Raw genomic sequence first — 21591 nt, 5'->3', positions numbered from 1 at the left:
TATATTCACTTTATACGAAAGCCAGTAATACTGTTTGCTATAATTTTACTTATATTATAATAATTCATTTGCAATTTTAAAGCCCGTCAAAATTAAATACCTAACAACAATAAAGTGATTCATTCTCCAATATCCGCAATTTGCACAAAATCCAAACGATTCTTAACTGCCATCGGCAGATACTAACGAACAACTGAGAAATAAAAGAAAAAATTCATTCATTCAAACAAACGAACCAGCAATTACATAAATTGGACAACTAGTTCACCTGATTTCTGATTTTAATTAAATAAAAAAACTATTTTTTTTAGCTGAAAGTAAGGAGTGACATTAAAACTTAAAACGAACAGAAATTACTCCGTATATGAAATGGGTTGTCCCCTCTGCAATCCCTCGCTCTTTACGCTAAAGCTTTTAATTGTTTTAAAAAGTAGAATTGTGGCAAAGAGTCAAACTTTAGCGTAAAGAGCGTAGAATCGTTAAGATTCTACGACTTTTAGGGGGTGTTTCCCCCTATTTTCTTAAATAAGGCAAATTTTCTCAGGCTCGTAACTTTTGATGGGTAAGACTAAACTTGATGAAACTTATATATTTAAAATCAGCATTAAAATGCGATTCTTTTGATGTAGCTATTGATATCAAAATACAATTTTTTAGAGTTTTGGTTACTATTGAGCCGGGTCGCTCCTTACTACAGTTCGTTACCACGAACTGTTTGACCATTGCATTTCTTGCGGATACCTTTTGAGACCTAAAAGGTTGAAGACGTGCATGATTATGTGATTGGGGAAGTGGTTAAAGGTTCATTTTAGGGATTACTAAAATTCTGGCTTCTCTTTTGAGAAAACCGAAATACAACTCATTTGTTCTTAAATAAACTGAAGATGTGTTCAATTCTACTAGACGTAAATGACGGTATTTATAAATTTCAACAGCTCCTTTGAAGTGCTGGACAATACCTTTGTCATGCGAAATTAGGTTAGCTTGGTTAAAGGGGAAAAACCCCCTCATTTACATAATAAAAATATAAGAATATAGAAGTTTGTTACGCAAGTTAATTCTTAAGTTACGTATATTTTTTACTAATAAAAACGTTCGTTAAAAATTAAAAGTTCTAGTTGCCTTTTTAAGTAACCGAAAAATTTGAGGTCAACTAGGCCTCCTTCCCCAATCCTTATTTCTCAAAATCGTCGGATCAAAACTTAGAGAAAGCCATTTAGCCAAAAAAAAATTAATATATAAATTTAATTTTAATAGTTTATGTGCGGAGAGCCAAAATCAAACATGTATTAATTCAAAAACGTTCAGAAATTAAATAAAAAACTAGTTTTTTTTAAATGAAAGTAAGGAGCAACATTAAAACTTAAAACGAATAGAAATTATTCCGTATATGAAAGGGGCTTTTCCTCCCCAACGCCCCAAACTAGTTTTTTTATTTAATTTTATTTAGGAACGGTCATCTCTTTTTCAGCCAGAAAAAAAAATCATATAATCAAGGAAAATGCCGAAGAAAAAACCAAGAAAACAAACGCACAAAGTTATCAAAATCAAATAAAAACCAATGAAAAAAACGCCGAAAAACTAAAGGTAAATAAAATTAAATAAAAGACCTAAAATTATAAAAAATTAAAATTAAATACCTAACAACAATAAAGTGATTCATTCTCCAATATCCGCAATTTGCACAAAATCCAAACAATTCTTAACTGCCATCGGCAGATACTAACGAACAACTGAGAAATAAAAGAAAAAATTCACTCATTCAAACAAACGAACCAGCAATTACATAAATTGGAAAACTAGTTCATCTGATTTCTGATTTTAACAATTGCATTTCTTGCGGATACCTTTTGAGACCTAAAAGGTTGAAGATGTGCATGATTATGTGATTGGGGAAGTGGTTAAAGGTTCATTTTAGGGATTACTAAAATTCTGGCTTCTCTTTTGAGAAAACCGAAATACGACTCATTTGTTCTGCGTTTGTTTTTCGGCGTTTGTTTTTCATTGGTTTTATTCGATTTTGATAACTTTGTGTGTTTGTTTTTTTGGTTTTTTTCTTCGGCATTTTCCTTGATTATATGATTTTGTTCGGGCTGAAAAAGAGAGGCGGTTGATCTCTCGAAATACTCACTCTCTGTGTTTCTTCACTGTTTTTGGTTGGTCTTTAAAAACCCCATTTTTGATCGTGTTCTTTCATTATGTAATCCGATAAATCCAAAAAACATCAACATTTTTGAAAAACAAAAATTTAATATCGAAGAGTATATATACCCGTTAAAAACTTTTGCTAAAATCTTTCAGTCCCAATCTGAAAAAAGATAAATATGTAACGTAGGATTCTTAGGGAGACCTGAGAAGAAATACTTGCGTTTCTTCAGGGTAGTAACATTTGACGGGCTTTAAAATTGCAAATGAATTATTATAATATAAGTAAAATTATAGCAAACAGTATTACTGGCTTTCGTATAAAGTGAATATACCACTCGATGCGATTTTTTATGCTCTTTACAAATATAATAATCGCTTCTACCGGAAATTCAGATTTAAGCACTTTTTGACCTTTTAAATTCGGAATTTATTTCATAGCTTCTCCAAGGACGATTTCTATTGCATGTCTATCAAACAGTTCGTGGTAACAAACTGTAGTATTAATGCATTAGCTGTAGTATTAATTTTGTTAATTAATTGTTGTAATTAATTGTAGTATCAATTTTAAATATATAAGTTTCATCAAGGTCGGTTATACCCATCAAAAGTTACGAGCCTGAGAAAATTTGCCTCATTTTAGAAAATAGGTGGCAACACCCTCTAAAAGTAATACAATAAAAAACGAAAATCACACCATTAAATTCAGCGTATCAGAGAACCTTATTGTAGAAGTTTCAAGCTGGTATCTACAAAAATGTGGAATTTCGCATTTTTTGCCAGAAGACAGATCACGGATGCGTGTTTATTTGTTTTTTTGTTTGTTTTTTTCCCAGGGGTGATCGTGTCGACTGAGTGGTCCTAGAATGTCGCGAGAGGGCTCATTCTAACGGAAATTAAAAGTTCTAGTGCCCTTTTTAAGTGACCAAAAAATTGAAGGGCACCTAGGCCCCCTCCCACGCTCATTTTTCCCAAACGTCACTGGGTCAAAATTCTGAGATAGCCATTTATTCAGCATAGTCGAAGAACCTAATAACTATGTCTTTAGGGACGACTTACTCCCCTGCAGTCCCCGTGGGAGGGGCTGCAAGTTACAAACTTTGACCTGTATTTACATATAGTAATGGTTACTGAGAAGTGTACAGACGTTTTTAGGGGTATTTTTTTGTTTAGGGGGATTTGAGGGGGGTTTGTGGGAGGATATTTCCATGGAGAAACTTGTCATGGGAGAAGAGAATTTCAATGAAGGGGGCGCAGGATTTTCCAGCATTATTTAAAAAAAAAAACAATGAAAAAATAAGTATGAATAGTTTTTTCTACTAAAAGTAAGGAGCAGCATTAAAACTTAAAACGAAAAAAAATTATTATGCATATGAGGGGCTTACCTCCTCGTTATACCTTACTCTTTATGCTAAAGTATTTTTTGTAATTTCGACTATTTATTCTACGGCCTTTGTTATTCAGAGGTCATTCTTAAGGAATTGGGACAAAATTTAAGCTTTAGGGTAAAGAACGAGGTATCGACGAGGGTTGAACCCCTTCATACACGCAATAAAAACATACGAATATAGAAGTTCGTTACGTAAATTAATTCGTAAGTTACGTATATTTTTTACCAATGAAAACGTTTGTAAAAAATTAAAAGTTGTAGGTGCTTTTTTAAGTAATCAAAAAATTGGAGGGCAACTAGGCCTCCTCCGTCGCTCCTTTTTTCTCAAAATCTCCCGATTAATTGCAATTAATTAATATGCAAATTTCGTTTTAATTATTTGTGTGTGGAGAGCCAAGATCAAAACATGCATTAATTCAAAAATATCCGGAAATTAAATAAAAAAAAACAAGTTTTTCAAATGAAAGTAAGGAGCAACATTAAAACTTAAAACGAACAGAAATTACTCCGTATATGAAAGGGGCTTTTCCTCCTCAACGCCCCGCTCTTTACGCTAAAGTTTCTTACCGTTTTAAAAATAGAGTTAAGAGAAAGAGTCAAACTTTAGCGTAAAGAGCGGGGCGTTGAGGAGGAAAAGCCCCTTTCATATACGGAGTAATTTCTGTTCGTTTTAAGTTTTAATGTTGCTCCTTACTTTCATTTAAAAAACTTGTTTTTTTTATTTAATGCTATAAAAAGAACAATGTGAGTGGAAATTTGAATCACCTCATTCTAACTGTTTTACTGATCTCCCACCCTTTTAATTGCATCAAAACTATTGAGTTTATTGAGCAGTATCGAATTTTCGTCAGTGTTGCAACATTCAACAGTGAAAATAAATAAGCCAACCTATCTAATTAGATTTGACAACCTTCTTTTCCCGTAAGATTTCAAACTTTTGTAATCTGTTGTTCCCAGAAAACGACTGCACTGTCAAAGGAAAGCTAAACCCTGTTAAGCTGTTCAGTGTGCATGATTTTGACTTGATTTTCTGATTTTTGTTTATGTTACTGCTTTATAACTTGACGTTTACTAAGACCAAAATTTATATAAGTGCATAATGAAGTCGCTTTTATTCAAGTTCTCAAGTTAAGGTTCTATTTATTTTCATAAAATAACAATAACAAAAACAATATTTCAAAGGGCTCAATAACCCATTATTTGGGAAACAGCATACAATAAATAAAGAACGATAAAATGTGTCATAAACATACTAACCAACATCTAAATATAGATCTATGAGGAAAAGAAATCAACTCACCGGCAGTCCCCACGAAACAGCGACCCTCACATCACCCGACAATAAAATACAAATTAAAATTTGCTGCGTCATCGAGGATAAAGCACCAACATAAACAACAACCCCCCCCCCCAAAAAAAAAACATAAGAAATATTTAATAAGAAACCTATAATAAATGAAACATTTCATCTGTCGAACAGTTCGTGGTAACGAACTGCAGTATGGAGCGACCCGGCTCAATAGCAACCAAAACTCTAAAAAACAGAATTTTGATACCAATAGCTACATCAAAAGAATCGCATTTTAATGTTGATTTTAAATATATAAGCGTCATCAAGTTTAGTTTTATCCATCAAAAGCTACGAGCCTGGGAAAATTTGCCTTATTTTAGAAAATGGGGAACCCTCCCCCCTAAAAAAAGTCATATAATCTTAACGAAAATCACACCATCACATTCAGCGTATCAGAGAACCCTACTATAGAAGTTTCAAGCTCCTATCTACAAAAATGTGGAATTTTAAATTTTTTGCCAGAAGGTAGATCACGGATGCGTCTTTATTTGTTTTCTTTTTTTCCCAGGGGTGATTGTATCGACCCATTAGTCCTAGAATATTGCAAGAGGGCTCATTCTAACGGAAAGGAAAAGTTCTAATACCCTTTTTAAGTGGCAAAAAAATTGGAGGGCACCTTAGCCCCCTCCCACGCCAATTCTTTTCACAAAGTCACCGGATAAAAATTCTGAGATAGTTATTTTATGCAGCATAGTCTATAAACCTTATAACTATGTCTTTGGGGACGACTTACTCCCCCACAGTCCCCGTGGGAGGGGCTAGAATTTACAAACTTTGACCAGACCTTATATATAGTAATGGTTATTGAGAAGTGTACAGACGTTAAGAGGGATTTTTTGGTTGGGGGGCGGTTGTTGAGAAGAGAGAGATATTTTGGGGGAACTTTTCCATGGAGGAATTGTCATGGGGGAAGAAAATTTCCATGAAGGGAGTGCAGGATTTTTTAGTATTACAAAAAAAACAATGGAAAAAATAAGCATGAAGAAGTTTTGGATTGGGGAAAGTATGGAGCAGCATTAAAACTTAAAACGAGCAGATAGTATTACACATATGAGGGGTTCACCTCCTCCTAATACCTCACTCTTTACGTTAAAGTATTTTTAGTAATTTCAACTGTTTATTCTACGGCCTTTGTGATTCAGCGGTCATTCTTGAGGAATTAGGACAAAATTTTAGCTTTATTGTAAAGAGCAAGGTACTGACGAGGGGATAAGCCCCCTCATATACGCAATAAAAACATATGAATACAGAAGTTCGTTGCGTAAGCTAATTCGTAAGTTACGTATATCTTTTACCAATAAAAAGGTTCGTAAAAAAATTAAAAGTTCTAGTTGCCTTTTTAAGTAACAAAAAAATCGAGTGGCCTCCTCCCCCGCTCCTTTTTTCTCCAAATAATTCGATAAAAACTATGAGAAAGCCATTTAGCCAAAAAAAATAAATATGCAAATTTCGTTTTAATTATTCATCTACGGAGAGCCAAAAAGAAAACATGCATTAATTCAAAAACATTCAGAAATTAAATAGAAAAAAACAAGTTTTTTAACTGAAAGTAAGGAGCGACATTAAAACTTAAAACGAACAGAAATTACTTCGTATATGAAAGGGGCTGCTCCCTCCTCAACGCCCCGCTGTTTACGCTAAAGTTTTTTACTGTTTTAAAAAGTAGAGTTGAGAGAAAGTGTCAAACTTTAGCGTAAAGAGTGGAGCGTTGAGAAGGGAGCAGCCCCTTTCATATACGAAGTAATTTCTGCTCGTTTTAAGTTTTAATGTCGCTCCTTACTTTCAGTTAAAAAACTTGTTTTTTTTTATTTAATCTCTTAAAGGAGCCAAGTGTTCGTGGCTGTCGGATCTCAGCGGGAACCCAGTTCCAAGCACGCCCCACAGTCACAGCCAGGCCGAATTCTTAACGAACCGAGGGACTAGCTGGAATCATCACATCCTCCTGGTTAAGAACCATATACAAATTTACTTCCCCTACTAGTTTGAGCAGTCCCGAAAAACAACATGGGATATATCCCTGGAAATATTGATATGCCAACGAAGATAAAGATAAACATAAGTATCTTTAATCTTAAGGAGGTCAAGAGGAGTATGTGCAGCCGACTGGAGAATTCTTGCCGCTTTCTCATGAAGATGGTGAATAGGAGCAATTACCGAGGGAAATGTGGACATCCAAACAGACGAACAGTAACATATATAAGGGTAAATGGGAGAGAATTATAAAAGACGGAGGATAGGGAAAGGAAATAAACACTTTAATTTTCGGATGATCCCAGGTCCATGGGAAATTTTCACTCCTATTATTTGAACCTGCCACTTAAACGATAAATTTTGAATTCCCAATATTTGCCTAATCTTTTATAATATATCTGTTTAAATGAGTTTCTACGTTTCCAATTCAAGGAATTAGAATTAATTTTTAGTGCCCTTGGTACCTCAATGCTATTTCTTAAGAATAAGCATATTCGGATTACACTTAGAAAAGACTAACCCAGTTTATAGCAAAACAAGGCAAAACAATACGTTTTTGTGACCTTGGACTAAAAAGACACACATGTTTTGACTAAAAAGACACACATAAAAGGGGACAGTGAAACTAAACATCTAAAAAAATTTCAAATTCCCATTTCATTTCTTATTTAGTTAAATTCCAAAATTTACGCGTGTCTAGTTCCCCGTATCAATCAAAATCATTAACCACAATAAACTAGGACATAAGCTGTTCAAGACACATGATTTTGATTTGATTTTGGACCACGTTACTTTTTATAACTTGACGTTTACTAACACCCAATTTATATAAGTGCATAATCAGGTCACTTTTATTAAATACTTAATTCCTGATTTTTGCCTAATCTTTTAGAATATATCTGTTTATATGAGTTTCTACCTGTCCAATTCAAGGAGTTTGAATTAATTTTTACTGCAATGCTAAATCTTAATAATAAGTAGATTTAGACTGCGTTTAGGTTAGAAGAGACTAACCCAGTTAATAGCACAACAACTTGCTGCAAAAATAACCACCTAATTCGTTGTTATGACCTTAGAAACAACACGAAAAATTACACACAAAAAGGGGTAGCGAAACCAAAGGCCCAAAAATACATCAAACTCCCATTTTATTTCTTATTTAGTTAAATTCCAAAATTTACGCGAGTCTAGTTCCCCATACTAATCTAAATCGTTAGCCACAATAATCTAGGACAAATATCCAGTCCCATTTCTTTGGAGAAATGGAGAGCGTACTTATAGATTTTTTTTCAATTGGAAAGCTGAGCTGTTATCAAGCTTTCAATCTCATTGAACTTAAAACGGGACAATAGAGTTTTGTTTATCTTTCCATCAACACGAGGCTGTTTATTTTTAATATCAAGCTAATAGTGGTCAGCTCTTCTCGTATAGAAGGAAAAAAATACATAGTCCCGGTTATGCTGTAGACTCCCCTTCATTTTTTTTTTTTTTGCTGTTTTTCTACAGTTGATTTTGACCGAATAAAATCTAAAATAAACAACTCCAATGACCTCAACTTCAATGATCCTTATTGCAATGTAAGATAATATAAAATTAGTTGTCTCCTTCAAGCAGAGGGTACAATTAGGAATAATTTCACAAAGAGTTTTAAAGTAAAATTGTCTTGAACGCTTATATTTAAATGGTTTCTACGGGGTCAAGATCTTCACCAGTAACACTGCAAAATATTGTTCAGGTACTGGAGGCAAAGCAATATGTTTATAAAAATATTTTAATATGTATTTGGTTGAAGCAGATTAAACATTGAAGAGCACTTGTCCTTGATCTCTCTTTGGTCAACTAATGATGCTTCACTGGCTTTGTAGTATTAACTGAATCACAAACTCAATATTTTGTTTTAAGTGATAACTAAATGTATTATTACTAAACCAGACAATGGTTTTGTATCCGAACTACCATGCTTACTAAAACTATACAAATTATACTATATTAAACCTATATTTATATAGATATAAAACTATATATATATATATATATATATATATATGTGTATATATATGGTAATGATGAATTCTATAATTGTTTAGTTCATTCAGGTTTTTTGCAATGTGTTAATATTTGTGATTTGGTAAAATTTATAATATTTAGTTTACCCATTGTTGCTAAAGGGAGGGATATATTAACAGGATAAGCTTGTTTTGGTTTTACTTGGTTGTTTTACATTTGCTGTTTTTTTTCATAGGCATGTATTTTGGGGGTGATACCTGACGCGGGGATGCCATGGATATTCTGTGGTAGCCACAACACTGTGCTGGGTAGAGAATTTAGAGTGGCGAAACCCTATATAGGCCAGTGTATTCTCCTGATGAGCCCTTGTGTTGGGTGTTGCCTCTGAATTATTTGTCTATATTATTTTTTCTATTGTTTAGTAAATGACGACTTATACTTATTGACGACATGACTGCCTGTCCATGGATTATTCTTTATGGTTGATTGTGTGTGGCTATGCTGTTTGACCTATGTGATTGTATGGATGAGTAGGGTTAAGGCCTCATTCAAGTACTGGTCTATAATTAATCACTAATTTAGGAAAACAGTCTTCCTTTTCTCCTTCTGTCTCTTTTTTTTGTGTTTGTGCTGTTGCATTGGTGATTTCTCTTTTCATGATATATATATTTATATTAATAAAACCACTTAACCTGTGGCGACTCTGCTGCTGAGGACCTGTCCTGTTCTGCTTTTAAAAATAGCCTTTTAGTTTGAATACTAGGAAGAGGTACTCTGTTTAGCTTCTAAATGAGACATCTACCTAGACTAAAGACTTTTATCTAAAGACTATCTAAGACCTTTATTTAAACATTATGTGTTGTCTTGTCATTCCGGATTTTCAGTTCTGTCAAGGCTGACTTCTTTTTTCTCACTGTATTCCCGGCTAAGGAGCCTAGATTTCATGCCTTCATATGTCCATTGCCATGGATATATGATTCTATATTTGGTTTTACTGTTTAAACTTAAAGTTGAATAAAACTTATCTATTTATTCTTTGTCTATGAAGAAATCTAGATTTTATATAACAATTGAGAGATCTATTAATTTTGAGGTTTACTCTTTATGGATGTGTCCCGTCTACGAGGATCGATCCCAAAAGCTTCTACCTATGGCCGAGAGGATACTAGGTTAACAAGGCCATTGACTTCATATGCCCTTTTCGTGCCTGTTGTCAAAAGGCTTTGATGCCGTTTAGAAACAAAAATATTATGGACCGACTAGCGTGCTATGTCTCTGGGTACCAGCAATAGAAGGGCTAATAATTCATTCTCCTTTTTAGAACTATGGTCGGGGTTGTAATTCAAATTGTATTTAGTTAGTTTCTAAACAACTAGTTCCTGCTGATACATTGCTCTGGTGATACGACAAATACAATCGAGCAATGTAGAGAATACTCTAATGGATCCCTCCCTCTTTGACCTTATTATATCACTAAAAATTGGAACATAGCTTTTACTGCATAAGGATGTTATTTCCTTTCGTGAAAATTTCACATAATATAGAAATAATTAAATAAAAAATAAAACAAATTAGTGCATCCTTAGGGCCAGATGTTGGCACTCTCTTGTTATTTTCTCATATTTATTATTATTAATATTTTTTGCGGCATTTCCAAATCTAATGCTATTCCAGCTACTAGTTTATTTTTCTTTTAGAAAGGAATTCAAAAACAGTTTCCGATTTTATCTGACAAGTGATTGATCTCTGCTTAAGCCAATGGAGTAGCCTTCCCATTTGATTAATTGAGCGATCCTCATTTAGCCTTTGGCCGCAAAAACTTCTTTAGTTACAACATTGTACGGTTCTCGTAGATAAAAACAAAATTGATTCTGACGCTACAATGGGCATTATAAAATGGCAGATTTATGTAGTTGTAGCCAGAGAAAAATAGAAATACAAGCTCAGTTTGAAAAGTGTTTTTTCTGGCTAATATTAGAAATTTGTGGCAACGCCTCTGACAACCGATTCCTTTTAAAGTCATTGTAGGTACATCATGTATACCTAAATTGTCTTAAAATCGTTTTAAGGACTATATAACTGAGTAAAATTTTGTTTTAAAATGCTCAGAATGAATGACGTATACTATTAATATGTTTGTCAAATAACATAAATTCATTTTCTAAGAGTAAAGTAAAGGAAAACAGCTTGAAAACATTAAAGTCTTTTTCAGTTTCTCGTGTAAGATCAAATATTAGAGGATGAAAGACGTCATGGGATGTTGAGAGGGAAGAAGGAATTTCTTGAATACTAAAGAGGAATTATTAGCTGACTTTCAAATGAGATTTTATTTGCTGCTTTATTTTGGTACACTAACCCTTGATGGGACTGAATTTACCCTTTTATCTTTAAAAGGCTTCCAGCGTGTTGAAAAACTAATGTTTGGCTATTACGGCTATTGGTTTTATAGCCATGAAAAAACAATAATTATAGTTGCTTATTAAGTCGAATTAACTCTGCGTAGGGTTTTAATCAAACAGTTCGTGGTAAAGTAAGGAGCGACCCGGCTCAATAGTAAACGAAACTCTAAAAAACAGAATTTTGATACTAAGAGATACATCAAAAGAATCAAATTTTCATGTTGTTTTAAGTATATAAGTTTCATCAAATTTAGTCTTCGTCATCAAAAGTTACGAGCATGAGAAAATTTGCCTTATTTTGGAAAATTGGGGGAAAAACCCCCTGAAAGACATAGAATCTTAACGAAAATCACACCATCGCATCTAACGTATCAGAGGACCCATTAGCGAAAATTTCAAGCTCCTATCTACAAAAATGTGGAATTCCGTATTTTTTGCCAGAAGACAGATCACGGGTGCGTGTTTATTTGTTTTCTTTGTTTGTTTTTTTTTCCAGGGGTGATCGTATCGACTCAGTGGTCTTAGAATGTCGCAAAAGGGCTCATTTCAACTGAAATTATAAGTTCTAGTGCCCTTTTTAAGTGACCAAAAAATTGGAGGGCACCTAGGCCCCCTTCCCACACTCTTTTTCCCACCGGAATGAAACCGCCGGATGAAAATTCTGAGATAGCGACTTTGTTCCGCATAGTCAAAAACCATAATAACTATGTCTCTGGGGATGACTTACTCCCCACAGTCCCCGTGGGAGTGGCTGCAAGTTACAAATTTTGACCTGTGTCAAACAGTTCGTGGTAACGAACTGTAGTAAGGAGCGACCCGGCTCAATAGTAACCAAAACTCTAAAATATGGAATTTTGAGATCAATAGCTACATCAAAAGAATCGCATTTTAATGCTGATTTTAAATATATAACTTTAATGAAGTTTAGTTTTGCCCATCAAAAGTTACGAGCCTGAGAAAATTTGCCTTATTATAGAAAATAGGGGAAAACAACCCCTAAAAGTAAAGTATTGACCCAGTGGTCCTAGAAGTCCTTGCGAGAGGGCTCATTCTAACGGAAATGAAAAGTTCTAGTGCCCTTTTTAAGTGACCAAAAAAATTGGAGGGCACCTAGGCCCCCTCCCATGCTAATTATTTTTCCAAAGTGACCAGACCAAATTCTGAGATAGCCATTTTATTCAGCGTAGTAAAAAAAACTCATAACAATGTCTTGGGGGCGACTTACTCCCCCACAGTCCCCGTGGGAGGGGCCACAAGTTACAAACTTTGACCAGTGCTTACATATAGTAATTAAAACATGTACAGACGTTTTCAGGGGAATTTTTAGGTTGGGGGGAGGAGTTGAGAAGAGGCGAATATGTTGGGGGAACTTTCCTTGGAGGAATTTGTCATGGGGGAAGAAAATTTTCATGAAGGGAGCGCAGGATTATCTAGCATTATTTAAAAAAATACAATGAAATAATAAATATGAAAAATATTTTTCAACTGAAAGTAAGGAGAAGCATTAAAATTTAAGACGAACAGAAATCATTACGCATATGATGGGCTCGCCTTCTCCTAATACCTCGCTATATTTAAAGCTAAAGTATTTTTAGTAATTTCAACTATTTATTCTACGGCTTTTGTGATTCAGGGGTCATTCTTAAGAAATTGGAACAAAATTTAAGCTTTAGTGTAAAGAGCGAGGTTCTGACGAGGGGGTAAACCCCTTTGTATACGTAATAAAAACATGAGAATACAGAAGTTCGCTACGTAAGCTAATTTGTAAGTTAGGTATATCTTTTACTAATAAAAACATTCGGAAAAAAAATTAAAAGTTCTAGTTGCCTTCTTAACTAACCAAAAATCGGAGGGCAACTAGGCCTCCTCCCCCGCTCCTTTTTTCTCAAAATCATTCGATCAAAACTACGAGAAAGCCATTTAGCGAAAAAAAAAAAATATAGAAATTTCGTTTTAATTATTCATCTGCGAAGAGCCAAAATCAAAACATGCATTGATTCAAAAAAGTTCAGAAATTAAATATAAAAAACAAGTTTTTTAACGTAAATTAAGGAGCCACATTAAAACTTAAAATGAACAGAAATTACTTCGTATATGAATTGAGATGCTTCTTCATCAACGCCCCGCTCTTTACGCTAAAAGTTTTTTACTGTTTTAAAAAGTAGAGTGAAGAGAAAGAGTCAAACTTTAGCGTAAAGAGCGAGGCGTTGATGAGGAAGCATCTCCATTCATATACGAAGTCATTTCTGTTCGTTCTAAGTTTTAATGTCGCTCCTTACTTTCCGTTAAAAAAACTTGTTATTTTTATATTTAATTTACATATAGTAATGGTTACTGGGAAGTGTACAGACGTTTTCAGGGGATATTTTTGGTTTGGGGGGAGGGGGTACGCGGGAGGATCTTTCCATGGAGGAACTTTCAATGTACTTTCAATGGAGGGGGCACAGGATTTTCTAGCATTATTTAAAAAACAATGAAAAAATAAATATCAAAAGTTTTTTCTACTGAAAGTGAGTAACAGCATTGAAACTTCAAACGAACAGAAATTATTACGAATATGAGGGGTTTACATCCTCGTAATAACTCGCTCTTTACGATAAAGTATTTTTAGTAATTTCAACTATTTATTCTACGGCCTTTGTGATTCAGGGGTCATTCTTAAGGAATTGGGACAAAATTTAAGCTTTAGCGTAAAGAGCAAGGTATCGACGAGGGGTGAGCTCCCTCATATACGCAATAAAAATTAGAAGTCCGCTACGTAAGTTAATTCGTAAGTTACACATATTTTTTACTTATGAAAACGTTCGTATAAAACTAAAAGTCCTAATTGCCGTTTTAAGTAATCAAAAAATTGGAGGGCAACTAGGCCTCCTCTCTCGCTCTTTTTTGCTCAAAATCACCCAATTAATTGTAATTAATTAATATACAAATTTCGTTTTAGTTAGTGATGTGCGGAGAGCCAAGATCAAAACATGCATTAATTCAAAAACATCCAGAAATCAAAAAAAAAAAATTAATTGAAAGTAAGGAGCAACATTAAAACTTAAAACGAACAGAAATTACTCCGTATATAAAAGGGGCTTTTTCTCCTCAACGCCCCGCTCTTTACGCTTAAGTTTCTTACTGTTTTAAAAAGTAGAGCTAAGAGAAAGAGTCTTACTCTATATTACAGTCACAGATACAGCAAAAGGAAACTTTATTTTATTAAATAAAAAAAACTAGTTTTTTTAACTGAAAGTAAGGAGCGACATTAAAACTTAAAACGAACAGAAATTACTCCGTATATGAAATGGGTTGTCCCCTCCGCAGTCCCACGCTCTTTACGCTAAAGTTTGACTCTTTGCCACAATTCTACTTTTTAAAACAACTAAAAACTTTAGCGTAAAGAGCGTGGGACTGCGGAGGGGACAACCCATTTCATATACGGAGTAATTTCTGTTCGTTTTAAGTTTTAATGTCGCTCCTTACTTTCAGTTAAGAAAACTAGTTTTTTTTAATCTAATTTCTGAACGTTTTTGAATTAATGCATGTTTGATTTTGGCTCTCCGCACATAAATTATTGAAATGAAATTAGTATATTAATTTTTTTTGGCTAAATGGCTTTCTCTTAGTTTTGATCAGACGATTTTGAGAATTAAGGGGTGGGGAAGGAGGCCTAGCTGCCCTCCAATTTTTCGGTTACTTAAAAAGGCTACTAGAACTTTTAATATTCAACGAACGTTTTTATTAGTAAAAAATATACGTAACTTAAGAATTAACTTACGTAACAAACTTTTATATTCTTATATTTTTATTATGTGTACGAGGGGGTTTGTACCCTCGTTAATACCTCGCTCTTTACACTAAATCGTAAGTTTTGTTCCAATTCTTTAAGAATGACCCCTGAATCAAATAGGCCGTAGAATAAATAGTTGAAATCACTAAAAATATTTTAGCATAAAGAGCGAGGTATTTATCTCCTCCTAAATACCTCGCTCTTTATGCTAAAGTATTTTTAGAACCCTTCATATGCGTAATAATCTCTGTTTGTTTTAAATTTCAATGCTATTCCTTACTTTCATTTGAAAAAACGTTTTCATGTTTATTTTTTCATTGTTTTTTTTATAGTAATGCTAGAAAATCCTGCGCCCTTTTCATTGAATTTTTTCCCCCATGGCATATTTCTTCAAGGAAAGATCCTCCCACATAGCCCCCTCCCTCAACCCTACCCCCAAAACCAAAAAAATCCCCCTAAAAACGTCTGTACACTTCCCAATAACCATTATTATATGTAAACACTGGTTGAAGTTTGTAACTTGCAACCCCTCCCCCAGGGACTGTGGGGGAGTAAGTCATCCCCGAAAACATAGTTATTAAGATTTTCCACTATGCCAAACAAAATGGCTATCTCAAAATTTTGATCCGTTGACTTTGGGAAAAAAATGAGCGTGGGAGGGGGCCTAGATGCCCTCCAATTTTTTTGGTCACTTAAAAAGGGCACTATAACTTTCCATTTCCGTTAGAATGAGCCCTCTTGCGACATTCTAGGACCACTTGGTCGATACGATGACCCCTGGGGAAAAAAAAACAAAAAAAAAAAACAAAAAAACAAACAAATAAACACGCACCCGTGATTTGTCTTCTGGCAAAAAATGCAAAATTCCACATTTTTGTATATAGGAGCTTGAAACTTCTACAGTAGGGTTCTCTGATACGCTGAATCTGATGGTGTCATTTTCGTTAAGATCCTACGACTTTTAGGGGGTGTTCCTCCTATTTTCCTAAATAAGGCAAATTTTCTCAGGCTCGTAACTGTTGATGGCTAAGACTAAACTTGATGAAACTTATATATTTAAAATCAGCATTAAAATTCGATTCTTTTGATGTAGCTATTTATATCAAAATTCAATTTTTTAGAGTTTTGGTTACTATTGAGCCGGATCGCTCCTTACTACAGTTCGTTACCACGAACTGTTTGAAAGTTATATTTCAAAGCTTCACAAAAAACTTTATTGGAAGAGTATATAATCGCTTCAATGCATCCTATTGCAGCTAATAAAACTAATATAGCAAGGCCAAAGAAAAGGAGTGGGAAGGTTTGGTCATAGTTAAGAACATGAGACGATTTGAAGGAAACGCTTAGAAAATTTGAGAAAGTAGTATAGACAAATATAAAAACTTACTTATCCCATTCCTAGAGGTGCATTACTTCGCTTTGCCCCCTTTTAATGTATAAATATATAGTCAACTTTATATTTTACCATTATGTTTTGCAACGGTGCTACTCTTTTTTCGTTGCTTGATTAACGTTCTCAGTTGCAAGATGCTAGTGTTCTATACTGCTACTGCTACTAATAACAACTCACTGCAGCACTAAGCACCCTGAGGCCAACAAAAATTGCATATCTAATTTCTAAAGGGAAATTTGCATATTATTGTTTTTTGGCTAAATGGCGTTCTCATAGTTTTAATCGGACGATTTTGATAAAAACACGGGCGGGGGAGGAGGCCTAGTTGCCCTCCAGTAGTCGGTTACTTAAAAATGCAACTAGAACTTTTTTATTTTTTACGAAAGTTTTTATTAGAATAAATATACGTAACTTATGAATTAACTTACGTAACGAACTTCTATATTTGTATATTTTTATTAAGTATATGAGGGGGTTTGCCCCCTAGTCTATCCTTCGTTCTTTACACAAGAGCTTGAATTTTGTCCCAATTCTTTAAGAACAACCCATGAATCACAAAGACCATAGAATGAATAGTTGAAATTACAAAAGTACTTTAGCGTAAATAGCGAGGTATTGAGGAGGAGGAAAAACCCCTTATATACGTAAAAATTTCTGTTTGTTTTAAGTTTTAATGCTGCTCCTAACTTCCAGTTGAAAAAATTTTTTTTTAAATTTATTTTCTCTTTTTTGTTTGTTTGAATAATTCTAGAAAATCCTACACCCCCTTCCTGGGAAATCTCTTCCCTCATGATAAATTCCTCCATGGAAAGATCCTCCCACGTAAACCCAAACCCCAACCTCCTCCCCCCACCACAAAAAAATCTTCCTGAAAACGTCTGTACACTTCTCAATAACATTTACTATATGTAAACAATGGTCAAGGTTTGTAACTTGCAGCCCCTCCCCCGAGGACTCTGGGAGATTAAGTCGTCCGCAGAGACATCGTTATTAGGTTTTTCGACTATCTTGAACAAATGGCCATCTCAAAATTTTGATCTGGTGACTTTGGGAAAAAATGAGCTTGGGAGGGCCTCCAATTTTTTCAGTCACTTAAAAAGGCCACTAGAACTTATAATTTTCATTATAATGAGCCCTCTTGCAAAATTCTAGGACCACTGGGTCGGTACGATCACCCCTGGAAAAAAAAAAACAAATAAACACGCATCCATGATATGTCTTCGGAACAGTAGGATTTTCTGATACGCTGAATCTAATGGTGGGATTTATGTTCAGATTCTAGGTTTTTAGGGGGTTTTTCCCCTATTTTCTAAAATAAGGCAAATTTTCATAGGCTGGTAACTTTTGAAGGGTGTAACTAAACTGGATACAACTTATATATTTAAAATCAGCATCAAAATGCAATTCTTTTGATGCAACTAACGGTTTCAAAATTTCGTTTTTCAGAGTTTCGGTTACTATTGAGCCGGGTCACTCCTTACTACAGTTCGTTACCACGAACTGTTTGAAAAAGATGAAAAAAAGACGAAAAATGGTACTAGACTTCTTACTCCAAACTGGCGCTGCTAATATCTGTATCATTATCCTTCAGCCAGGAATCCCAATGGGGGTCTGGGTGTGACCCATCTGGTTCTTCATCAAACCTTTCATATCTACCTTCCTCGAATTTCTCCATGTAGCCTTCCCAGTTAGAGCGTGGTAGACTCTGGGCACTAACTGCAGAGTCAAGCCACTGACCACAGAGTCAAGCCACTGACTCAGATCCAAAGGAAACATTTCCTTTGGCATTTCCTTTTTAGCATTTTCCGAATTGTAGCTGCGTCTGATATGTGGCTTTTATTCCTGAAGTGTCTTCTTTGTTTTATTGGTAGTGACGGTGATTTTCGGAATTAAGAGCTCCTCCATAAACTTCTTGGCTCATAAAAAATTGGCAGTAGCAGTTGTCGCAAGCAGAAGACTTCTTTGCAAATGCGAATATCAACTTCAATTAGTTTCAGTTGATTACTTACCTCAAGAAAGGAATCATTACCGCTTTGAGTGATTCCTGTTATTGGTTAGTTTTCCCATAGTAACAAGAAATGTACTGCATACTTCTAGTGCTATAAATTTTCCTAATAGCCGCATATTTGTCTGGAATAAAAAAGATTCAAGCGAGGAATTTTTCATTTTCCTTTCTCTTCACTACTGCATTTGAGAAATCAGGCTATTTAAAACGAATATTCTTATTGATAAATCTTAGACAATAGCTTTTCTACTACTGTTGTTAAATCTTTGATTTCACAATTATTGTTTCTACTCATCTGATTTGTTTCCCTGTTCTTCTTTGTTTTAACTTCGCTATTGCTTGGTTCAAACGTTCTAATCATCTTTATTTTAGTCGTGGTTTGCCTTCTCTTTCTCTTTGTTTTGAACCCCATCAATTATTTAAAAAAACAACAGAAAATGTAGATAAACAACATGAATTACAGACAATAAAAAGATGAAAAATACAAAGCACATATTTCGGTCAAGACCTCCGGTAAATTGTCCTCAGGGAAGAAATAAGAAAACCACTTGTCCAACATTTTCTCGTTTTGTCATAATTAGGCAGCGTGGTTTCGGGAATTATTTACATCAGCTTTATGCAATACTGATGGGTTATTAGTACATCATTATCACCTCCTAAATACTTTTTAATACAGCACTGGCTATGCATGACGTATAACAAACAAGAAAAAATAAATAATGTAATTAGATAGCTGAGAAAAAGGGGGTAATATCAACCAGCGGGCAAAAAAGAAGTGGTAAACGAACAGTAGAGATTTCGGTACGAACCTCCACTGACCCGTCTTCAGTGCTAAAAAAATAGCCTTTGGAAATAAACTGAAACAGAACAATAGAAATTCTCAAATTGGGCCAGAATTTTCTACTTAGCAATTGACTTCGCTTGCCTACTGACCGATTTTTATTAAGAGTACGGTCAGTTGATCTTAATTTAAACTGAGGAAAAATTTTATTGGAATCTTTTAATATTAAGCTTTTGTAGATTGGGTTTATGGGAATAACTCCAGTAACTCTATTTAAAGCAAGGTCTCTATTTATTTATTTTTAATTTTAATTGCCTCCCTGAAAGATTGTGGTAAGCCATTTGCAGCGTATATTAAAGTTCCATCATACAAAAGGAATAAATGATCCAGATTTTCAAAAATGTGGAGTCAAAAACTCACTCAACGTGAGTTTTGTCACAGAGCAGTGTACTTTAAGTTTATTTCCTTTTTTTAATTAAACCCGATTGAACCTTGAAAAAAAAACACAAGAACAAGGGTATCTGTAAACACCACGACTCAGTATATGGTCAGTATTATACTTTCCAGAATTAAAAAACGTTCAACCGTTAGTTCAATTTTGAAGAAAATAGAGAAATTGTGTTTCTTTAAGATTTTTCCAAGTTTGTCGTATTCTTGGAATAAATGGTGAAGTTTAAAGGTTTTGTTTTCAATTGCTGGAAAAACTAAAGAAAGGGGGACGGATTCGTTATTTTCTTTTCTTAACTTTTAAATCCTCTACTTATGATATTCTCAATAAGTTTAATGAGGCAACCATTACAGAAAAGCCCTTAACATAATGATTGGATTCAGACGATACATGATTGTGACAATAGGTTTTTAGAACTCGGCAGAGAGATTACAACCCTCTTTCTATAGAAGCAGGGATTGTTGATGAGAAATGCAGATATAATCATTGCAGGTGGGTTTTGCTATAAATAAAAAATTCTAGATTAGTGTTTTGTATAATTAAAACATCTAAGGACCGAAGCTTTTCTGAATATTGTAGCTCTAATGTAAATTGTAGATTTAAATCGAAAGGGAAAATCGTTTAGAGAATCATTCCCAGATTCCCGAACAGGCAGAACACCCCATTAAAATTAATAATATAAAATAAATAGAAGATTAAAAAAGGTAAAACAAGGAAATAATGAACGCGTCACCCTTTTTTCAGTTATATCGGTAATTGAATGCAAAACTTTTATCACTTTACCATATATCGCGAGACTCTGCGATAAACTTGGAAAAACTTTAAAGATACATAATCTCTCTGTTTTTTTCAAAAATGATCTAAACTGAACAAAACTGAACTGGTTGAAGGTTCCTTTTTAATTTTGGAAAAGATAAAACTGACCCTTTATTGGGTAGAGCTATTTACAGATGTTCTTGTGGGAAGTTTTACATTGGCTACCAGGTGAAGTTTTTCACCTGGGGAAATTCGGCTTTGGCCATCCACATTAAAACAAGAGCCAAGAGCTCATATGGGACTTGTGACGAGGTCGGAAGAGCCAAGAGTTTCTTCCCACCAAGTTTCATTGTGATTTCTCCACTCTAAGTGCTTTTCCAAGATTTTCAATTTCCCCCTCCAACTCCCTCCAATGTGACCAGATCCGGTCGGGATTTAAAATAAGAGCTCTGAGACATGATTTCCTAGTAAATATCAGTTTTCATTAAGATTCGATAACCCGTTCGTAAGTCAAAAATACCTCATTTTTTTAATTTTCCGAATTAACCGTCCTTCCACTCCCTCTCCCCAGATGGTCAAATTGGGAAAGTGACTATTTCTAATTTAATCTGATCAGGTCCCCGATACGCCTGCTAACTTTCAGTGATTGCTATATTGATCACGTATCTAGTTTCGGATCTTCGTCATGTAAAAATTGGGATGGTCCAAGATTTTACCTGACACCCTCGCACCATAAGCTAGAATCATACCTCTAAACCGAAAGCCATATTTAAGAAGAAGAATCATTTGTTTTGACAGCAATAAAATTTTTCTCAACTATCTTATTCGCTCACTCTCCCCCCCCCCCCAGATGGCCAAATCAGGAAGAGAATATTTCCAATTTATTCTAGTCTGGCCCCTGATACGCCTGCCAGTTTTCATCGTCCTAGCTTATCTGGAAGTTCCAAAACTTGCAAATACCCCCCAGCTCCCCCAAAGAGAGTGGATCTCGTCTGGTTATGTCCATAACGTATCTAGGACATGTGTTTATTCTTCCCACCAAGTTTCATTCCGATCTCTACACTCTAAGCGTTTTCAAAGATTCTGGTCTCCTCCTGTAAGTCCCCCCAATGTCACCGGATCCGGTTGAGATTTTAATTAAGAAATCTGATACACGAAGTCCTTCTAAAT

At 34.6% G+C, this 21591-nt stretch overlaps 1 protein-coding gene across 4 annotated transcripts in view; it reads right to left on the bottom strand.

Moving 5' to 3' along the window:
- LOC136035292 (hemicentin-2-like) overlaps positions 1–21591 on the bottom strand; it is a 215730-nt gene that overhangs the window by 171706 nt on the left and 22433 nt on the right. Inside the window, exon 1 of one of the 4 annotated variants that reach the window (XM_065716980.1) lies at positions 1641–1725. The exons of 2 other annotated variants lie outside the window; for them this stretch is intronic. The gene's annotated coding sequence lies outside the window, so the exon portion shown is untranslated. Of the gene's footprint in view, positions 1–100; positions 233–1640; positions 1726–21591 lie in introns of those variants that run through there. One more of the 4 variants, XM_065716979.1, reaches the window with a different exon arrangement.

Source organism: Artemia franciscana, chromosome 14 (assembly GCF_032884065.1).
Source record: "Artemia franciscana chromosome 14, ASM3288406v1, whole genome shotgun sequence".
In the NCBI taxonomy this organism is placed as follows: domain Eukaryota; kingdom Metazoa; phylum Arthropoda; class Branchiopoda; order Anostraca; family Artemiidae; genus Artemia; species Artemia franciscana.
This window is presented reverse-complemented; position numbering and strand designations above follow the sequence as displayed.